This window comes from Macadamia integrifolia, chromosome 11 (genome assembly GCF_013358625.1).
Source record: "Macadamia integrifolia cultivar HAES 741 chromosome 11, SCU_Mint_v3, whole genome shotgun sequence".
NCBI lineage: Eukaryota > Viridiplantae > Streptophyta > Magnoliopsida > Proteales > Proteaceae > Macadamia > Macadamia integrifolia.
This window is the reverse complement of record NC_056567.1, coordinates 8,945,998-8,954,768: the sequence shown is the minus strand read 5'-3', so window position 1 is coordinate 8,954,768 and position 8,771 is coordinate 8,945,998. Positions and strand designations below refer to the sequence as shown.

The 8,771-nt window shown below is 40.5% G+C and overlaps 1 non-coding gene across 1 annotated transcript; it reads left to right on the top strand.

The window, feature by feature from the left end:
* Positions 1 to 1,577: 1,577 nt before the first annotated feature.
* On the top strand, positions 1,578 to 1,684 carry LOC122094500. Its single transcript, XR_006144816.1, has one exon. It is a non-coding gene; the product is annotated as a small nucleolar RNA R71 (small nucleolar RNA).
* The last annotated feature ends 7,087 nt before the right edge of the window (positions 1,685 to 8,771 follow it).

Here is an 8,771-nt window from a genome sequence, read left to right as displayed (position 1 = left end):
TTGTCATGGGTATGCGACGGATAATGACCGGGTAATAGCCGAGGGGGTGCGGGCATCGGCAGTAGGCATGTGCATGCATAGGCAGCAGGCATGTGCATGTATGGGTAGCAACAATGTGCATGCATAGGTAGCAGCCAGCACACGCAGATGTGCGGGCTGGCATGCTGGCCAGCATGCAGCTGGGCAGGGTGGGTGTGCAGCAACAGGGGTGGCAAGGTATGGCTGCAAGGCCATGGGACTATGCCTGTGGGGGCACAAGCCAGTGCTCGTGGGGACGCGGGCCAGTGCCCACAGGGACGTAGGCCAGTACCTGCGGGGATGCAGGCCAGCAGGCCATGGGCAGCAAGGGCATGGCAGCGGGCCAATGCCTGAGAGGTCGTAGGCCAGCAGGCCATGGGTAGTAAGGGCATGGTAGCAAGGTTGCAAGCCTATGCCCATGGAGGCATAGGCCAGTGCCACAGGGCACTGATTTGTGCCCATGGGAACCCAGGCCAGTAGGCCATGGGCAGCATAGGCTGTGGGCATGCCTGTGAGGGTTGGCATGGCCGTGTGGCTTGGCATGGATGAGTGGTTGTGCATGGCTGCGCACATGTACTACAGCTATAGGCTACAAGCATGCGTGTTGGCTGGCCTGTTGGCTAGTGTGAGTAGCGCGCGGGATTAAGGGTTTTTTCGGTGATGATTACGGGAGATCCGCTAGTCTGATTTTGGCGTATCATATATAGTCAGAATCATATTTTCAAGCACTGTCCATCTGTATGGTCATCTTGACTGTATTTCTTCATATATAAAAAGCCAAAATTGGACCCCTTCTCTCTCGCATGGGGGTTTCTAGGGTTTCAAATATAGGAGTGTTTCTGGGTTATCTGGGCAGGTAGGGGATAAATTTTAGGGTGTTTGTGATAGGTATGGGATTTTTCTAGGTTTCTAGTGGGATTGTCCATGTGCACGATATATGTGCGGGAAAGTATGATTTTTAGAGGATGATTGTAGGAGATTCATCAGTCTGATTTTAACATGTCATATATTGTTAGAATCGTGTTTCTGAGCATTATCCATCTGTATAGTTATATTGAACAGATTCCTTCATATATAAAAATTCAAAATTAGACCTTCCTCTTTCCCGCATGGGGATTTCCAGGGTTTTGGGTGAGAGAATGTTTCCATCAGCATCTCTATTGGTCGGAAACTGGAAGTCACATCCATGATCCATATTTCATCATAGCTGGAGGAGGGTCACAAAATTGGGTGTCTACAGGTACCAAGCACACATCTTAACTAAATTGACTGATGATGGCTCTCTAGGAACAATAGCCCCAATCCTTTTGATAGGGCTATCTAAGTGGGCTTTCTTGGCTAATAACCCATCCATAAAATATCCTTTCCCTCCTATGGTTCTTTCACTCTCTTGGGTTGATTCCCACTCACGGGTTTTGTCAGCTAAGCTAAGTAAGAATTCTCATGCCTTTCCTTCATCTATAAAGGATGTGAATCCCCCAGGGCACATAGACTAGATCATTTGTTTAGTTGGGTAATCAATATCCTCATAAATTATTTGAGATAAATGGCATAAGTCTAGGCCATGATGAGGGCATTCTTGGAGTAGATCCTTGAATCTCTCCATAAGTTTGGAAAAGGACTCACTAGACTTTTGCCTAAACTGAAGGATATCACTTCTAAGCTTATTGGTCATATGAGTTGGGAAAAACTTCTTAAGGAAGACAACTGTGAACTGTTCCCATGATGTTTTGGAATTTTTGGGTAACCCATACAACCACTTCTTAGCTTAGTCTTTCAATGCAAATGTGATGAACCAAAGCTTAATAACATCATCAGAAAGCTGTTGGACTTTAATTAGAACACATACCTCTTCAAATTCCCTAAGGAATAGGTATACATCCTTAGAGGGCAGCCCATGGAAGTGGGGTAACATAGTGATGTACTGAGATTTGAGCTCAAAATTATTGCCCTGGGCTTGTGGTAGAACTATGCAAGAAGGTTGAGCTGCTCTAGCAGGGTAGAACCTATCTTTCAGAGATTTAGGTGGAGGGTTTTGCTGTTGATCTCTCATATTGAAGGGTTTTAAATAGAGTAACCGTATAGGGTCACTATTTGTTGGATCTCTTCTTTCTAACCGATTCTTAGTATTACGTACCCACCTAACACTCATGCAATAAAAAAATACTACCCACAACTAAAGTAAGACAAGCACAAAAGAATGGAAAGAAAAACTTTTTTTTAATTTTTTTTATTTTTTTTGGATTTTTGGGAGCTTATCTACATGGATCCGGGGTTGCTCAGGTCAATTCCAGAGGTACTACTACAGGGCGAAACTTGTCTTTATCATACTGTGAGGTTTGGTAACCTCTACCAATACAACTATTATTACAATTTGTTCTTCTTAGGAATTCAATAAAAGGAAAAGAAAAACAAAACAAGGCAATAAAAGCACTCTGATTTACCAAAATAAAGCGAAAAATAACATGGAACTGTCTCCCTAGCAATGGTGCCAAAAACTTGTTTGAATTTTAAAAGTAACCGCAAGCATATATGGATCAGTGTAGCTAATGGGTCGAACACAAGGAAATCAGCAACTTTATTTTAAGCTTCTTTTAATAATGCCAAAGTGTAACGATTGATATTGGTGGTTTACTTCTAACTACCGCCCCAAAACACATACATCTAAAAGTGTCCTAACTAACACATCTAGGAATTTAAATACTTCAAACCACACAAATAAAAAGTAAATAACTGAAAGTAAAAGTGCTGAAATAAAAAAAAAAAAAAAAAAAGGGATAAAGGCTAGAGAGAGGCACACAAGTCGGTTTCTCTACTTAGCCCGAGGGATGCACTGCAAATAATGCAAGCTTCCCTACTTGACTAGAGAGTAACTCTTATAAGGGCTTCACTACTTAGCTTTAGGGAAAGGGAGGCAAAGTAAATAACTAAAAATAAACGCAATAAAATGATGATCCATAGCTAAAGAGGGGCAAAGCCAACACATGCATCTAGCCAAAGACCTTGGGAGAAAGGGAGAACAAACAATAAAGTAAAGACTAAAATTAAAAACCTAAGTTAAGAAGGAGAGGGTAGTCAAGAGAGGGAATGAGAGGGGGGAGAGAAGACTTATGAGAAGCCTACCTACCTAACCTTCAATACTTGAACTTGAAAACTTGATTGATATTTGAAATACTCCCAATACTAAAAACTAGATCTAGAATAAACCAAATCTGAAATTGCTAGTATTAGAGAAGACAAATCTGAAAGAGAAACTTGTACTTCAACAGAGATGCTTCAAAGCTTTGATCTTGTCACCTAGATCTAAACCTTGAACTAAAGAATTAAAATTACAATACCATAAACCATAAATATAAAAAAAACTTGCATTCATTAATTAAAATTCCCTTACAAAAGTGTTTAACCAAAAGTAAGAAGAACTAAAAGAGGCTAAACCTAGAGAAGAGAACTAGAGAAAGAGATAAAACCCTAAAACTGAATTGTACCTAAGAAGAGAGAAAATGAGAGGTTAAAAATAATCACTAGCTGTGCTCTCCCTTTGAATCTTTTTTATTTATAGAGAAATAGGGAGAAACCAACGATAAGGGTTTGGGGGGGCCCATAATTGTGAGGTGGAGGAGAAAGAAGAAAGAGAATCATAGGAGAGGAGATCTACCACGATTTTCCTATATTTTTTTCTCTTTATTCTTCAATCTTGCGCAAAGCTCCCCATGGACGATTTTCTTCCCTTGATTAGATCGATTTTGACAATCTTTGGTAGTTCCTTCCATGCTCTATGTCTTTTTTTATTTTTTTTTCATCCCTTTTTTTCTATTTTTCTCTTTTATTTCTTTATTTCTCTCTCCTCTTGTGCAAGAATCCTTTTGGCCGACCTCCTTTGAGTGATGAGTGATGGCCGAACTTGAGATCTCCTAATAAGCAAGGGATTTTGTACACCACAACTCACCAACTACGCTAGGTAGTTATTGTTACCAAAAACGAATCTTCAATCAGTTAAGGGTGTGGTCCATCGATCTTTGTTGGAATTTAGAATATTCTTTTGTACCCTTGAGACAACTGCAAATGGGTTGGTTCTACATCTCGATTCAGTTCTGATCCATTATTCTTTTTTTGGTCAGAAAAAAATAATCACTTATATGGTTGACCAAATGACTGTGTACTTTTAATTGAACATGTCCATCTTGCTCAAACTTTCGTCCTCTTTATAACCATGAAAAGAAATAGGTCCTCTTTACGAGTAAAATTGAAGAAATAGAGCCCAATAGTCCTCAAGGCCTTGAAAATATAAAACCTGCAAAAAGAAATTAAAACCGAAGGTAGCTCTATTCTAAATAAGTAAAATGCATATTTCACTACCTTATATTTCACACATAAATGTGCTCATCATAGAGTGATGCCTTTTGATACCGAACTATGCACAGATCTTGTCAGTTTTACCCCAGAAGTGGGATCCCTGATCCGATATCCATTCTTGAGGTACTCTATATTAGAAAATGATATTTTCTTCGATGAATTTGGCTACCTTAGCAGACGTGAGGACTTCATATAACTGAGCTTCTACCCATTTGGTGAAATAATCAATAGCTACCAAGATGAACTCGTGACCATTAGATGCTTTGAGGTTAATCTTCCCAATGGAGAAAATAGCCAAGGAGAGCTGAGCGAATGTAGCTCCGTTGGTGGGATATGTATGATGTTAGCAAATATCTAACACTTATGGAATTCTTGACAAAGTCTATATAATCCGCTTCCATTGTGTTCCAGTAATATCCCAGCCTGAGGATCTTCTTAGCTAGCATCTTGGCATTCATGTGGGGTCCACAGAGGCCTTAATGAATTTCCTCCATGATGGTTACAACTTGCTCCTCATCCACACACAACAACTGTATTCCGTCATAGGATCCCTTGTATGACAAATCCTCTTGAAGAATAAATTGGGTGGCATATCTCCTTAGAAATTTCTTTTCTCTATCAATTGCTTCACTCGGGTATTTCCTTTCTCTGATGAAATCCACTATGTGAGCAAACCAAGACCAACCATCTACAGTGAGAAGGTTCATCGAATTCTAATAAATGGGTTTGCTTCTTTGTTCCACCAGGAATGGTCGAACCCTAGCCATATGGTTGCATTTTACCATGGAAGCCAAGGTTGCAAGGGCATCAGCAAACCTGTTATTATCTCTTTGAAAGTATTCGAACGAGATCTTCTCAAAGTGTTCAATGACCTCTTTCAGATATTCTTCATATGGCTTCAACTTTTCATCTCTAGTCTTCCACTTTCCCTATGTCTGACAAATGACAATGGATGAATCTCCATACACCTTAACCCTTTTCACTCCAATAGTCAGGGCCTTTTCTAGTCCCTAAGCACAAGTTTCATATTCAGCAATGTTGTTGGTACAATGGAAATCGAGGCAGAATGATGAAGGCAAATAAAGGCCATCGGGAGTGACAAGCCATATTCCCGCACCACACCTCTTTTGATTAGCTACTCCATAAAAGAATAATTACTATTCACTAGCTGTGTCTTCTTCTTCTATTGCTGTGATCTCTTCATCGGGAAAGGCATCATCTAGGGCCCTTCCATCTTTTATGGGGTGTGCAGCCAAATGATCGGCTATAGCTTGCCCCTGGATAGGCTTCTGAGTAACATAGGTGATGTCAAACTCTGATAGCAAAAGTAACCAATAGGCCATCATTCCTATTAGGGCTGATTTCTTAAAGAGGCATTTGATGGGATCCATCCTTGAGATCAAGTGCACTGGATAGAAAACCATGTAGTGTCACAACTTTTTCGTTGCCCAAATTAATGCAGCATAAGTTCTTTCCAAAGATGTGTTCCGTGTCTCATACTCTAGGACCTTCTTACTAAGGTAGTATATGGCATGCTCTGTCCCTTTTCTTATTTCTTTCCGTGCTAGCAAAGAGCCCATGGAATATTCCCCCACAAATAAGTACAACAAAAATGGTTCTCCTTCGATCGGTGGTGTCAATACTAGTGGGTTCATGAGGTATCCTTTGATCGTATCAAAATTTTATTGGCATTGATCATTCCATTCTGTGGGTTGATCTTTCTTTAGTAGTTTAAAAATTGGTTCATAGATTGTAGTCGATTAAGCTATGAATCTGTTGATATACTGGATGTGACCCAAAAATTCTTGTATTTACTTCTCAGTCCGAGGCGTGGGCATCTCCTGAATTGCCATGATCTTGATAGGGTCGACTTCAATGCCTCTTCACTCACCAAGAAACCCAAAAAATTTTCTGTTTTTGCCCCGAATACACACTTCTGAGGATTCAACTTTAGCTTATATTTCTTTATCCTTTCAAAGAATCACCTTAGTGTGGGAATATGCCCCTACTGATCTTTTGACTTCACTATCATGTCATCCACATAGACTTCCACATCTTTGTTTATCATGTCATGTAATATGACCGTGGCTACTCTTTGATAAGTTGCCCCAATATTCTTTAGCCCAAAAGGCACCACCTTGTAATAATAAGTTTCCCATGGGGTGGTAAAGGCTATCTCCTCATGATCCTTTGGGTGCATGCTTATTTGGTTGTACCCCGAGAATCCATCCATAAATGATAACAAGGCATGTCCTACTGTGTTGTCCACCAATACATCAATGTTGGGTAATGGGAAGTCATCTTTAGGGCTTACCTTGTTAAGATCCTAGAAATCCACACACATTCTTACCTTTCCATCTTTCTTCGGCACTGGTACAATGTTGGCCAACCATTGGGGGTATTTTACCACTTGTAGAAATCTTGCATTCCACTGCTTCACAACTTCTTCTCTGATTTCTCACTTTATTCTGGTTGCATTCTTCAGAGCTTCTGGTTTATCGATTTTGCCCCAGGATAAGTCGATAGTCAATATTGCACGATGTCGGGATTGATACTAGGCATATCCTCATAAGACCAAGAAAGACCTCAGCAAATTCCTTCAGAAGACTAGTTATCTATTTTGCTTCTTTGTCGTTAAGGGTAGCACCAATTTTTACCTCTCGAAGGCATTGGTTAGTTCTTAAATTAATAACTAGAGTATCCTCACGAATCAAAAATTTCATTCATGAAAGGAGTAATAGACCCGACGTACACGGACTCTGGGCTCTCCTCAAGAGAAAAGGTCGACATGAAATCACAAACAACAGACTCGACTGTAGACTTGATAACTGGATTGATGCTTTTTCCAAGGGTATTCAGGCTGGTTGAGTTGATAGCATGAGCAAACTTGAAGTCTTCTCCAATGCTTGTCCAGTTCAAGAGGCCTAATGCATGAGTAGATGCAACAAAGGACCTTCTACTCCTTCTAACAAAGTTGTTGCTATTTCTTTCATTGTGAAATGGTTCTTCTGGATAGGTACCTGCTTCCTCATAAATACCAGTTGATCACCCTCATGCTCTCAGAAGCCAAACTTTCTGAAGGGTGAGGATTGGTGGAGACTGCTCAATCCTCTTTCTATAAAGTCCATCTTTTCCGTCCTATTGAGGGATGCCATCCCAGTGCCTCAGTCACATCTTTGACCGCCTTCATAGATTTTCCCATTACAGTTGATTCAGGCATAGTACATGCAAATCATCATTCTTTGTGCCCTTCTCTGTTTTGCATATGCACTTCTCCCTCTGAAAGGATGAGGCTTGAGCTCATGCAGCTTTTGGGATCTTGGCTTTTATAGGAGGAAGCAAATGTAGCTTTTCAAATTAGTGGGGTTAATACCTTAGCCAATATTGAAAATGGGGAAGAACAAGACCAGGAAGTTCAACTAAGTGGTTTTGAGTTAGATACAACTTGTGGAGCCATTACCAAAGAGGTTCCAAAGGAGAAAATTCTGGCTAACTATGAGGCCATTTGGAGTCCGCCAGTGAATCAAATGATGAAGCATATGCAATATGTTCCTGGTATGGGACTAAGGAAATATCATCAAGGAGTTCCAAAGTAGCCTAGTTTGACAGTAAACAAAGGAAAGAATCGTCTCAGATACATTCCTCCGACCACCAAGGGGCAGAAAGTATTAAGGATGGCTAGGAAAATCTCTGTCTCTTACTACTCTACTCTCAATGAATATTTTGGAAGGGAAGGAGAGGTTTTCCCTTTCTGTGGAAATGTGGAGCCATGGTTCGATGAAACCGCAGCAAAGATGCAGCCAGGATATGAAGTTTTCTTCCAAGATGCATTTGATTGGGTGACACATGAGGTAGAACAGCAGTAAATGCTAGTCAAAGAAAGTGATTAAGACAGTTACATCATCAGGACAGCAGAAATTCCACTGATTGAGAATGAGTCTTCATCTAGTAACTCTACAACATTGATCCAATCAAAGGAGACACCAAGTCCTCAAGTCCTCTTGAAAAGAGAATGGAAAAAGAAGATAAGGCTCCCATGGAGTCTACTTCGGGATCTCCAACTACTGTAATCACTTTTTCTTCATGAATGAACTTCATCTTTTGATGGAGACTAGAGGACACTGCCTTCGTAAGATGCAACCAAGGCCTTCCCAAGAGCATGTTGAAAGATGCCAGTATATCAATGACTTGGAAATCATTATCAGACTTCACCGGGCCAATCTTTACAATAAGGGTGAGGATGCCAAGGATTTTCCTCTTGGTATTGTCATATGCCTATATAGTTTGGATAGTCAGCCTCATTTCTTCCAAGTTGATGCCAATACTCTTTGTAGAACATTCAAGGCAAACCCATTGTCAACGAGAACCTGGGGAACCACCTTGTCAAGACATTCTACAGT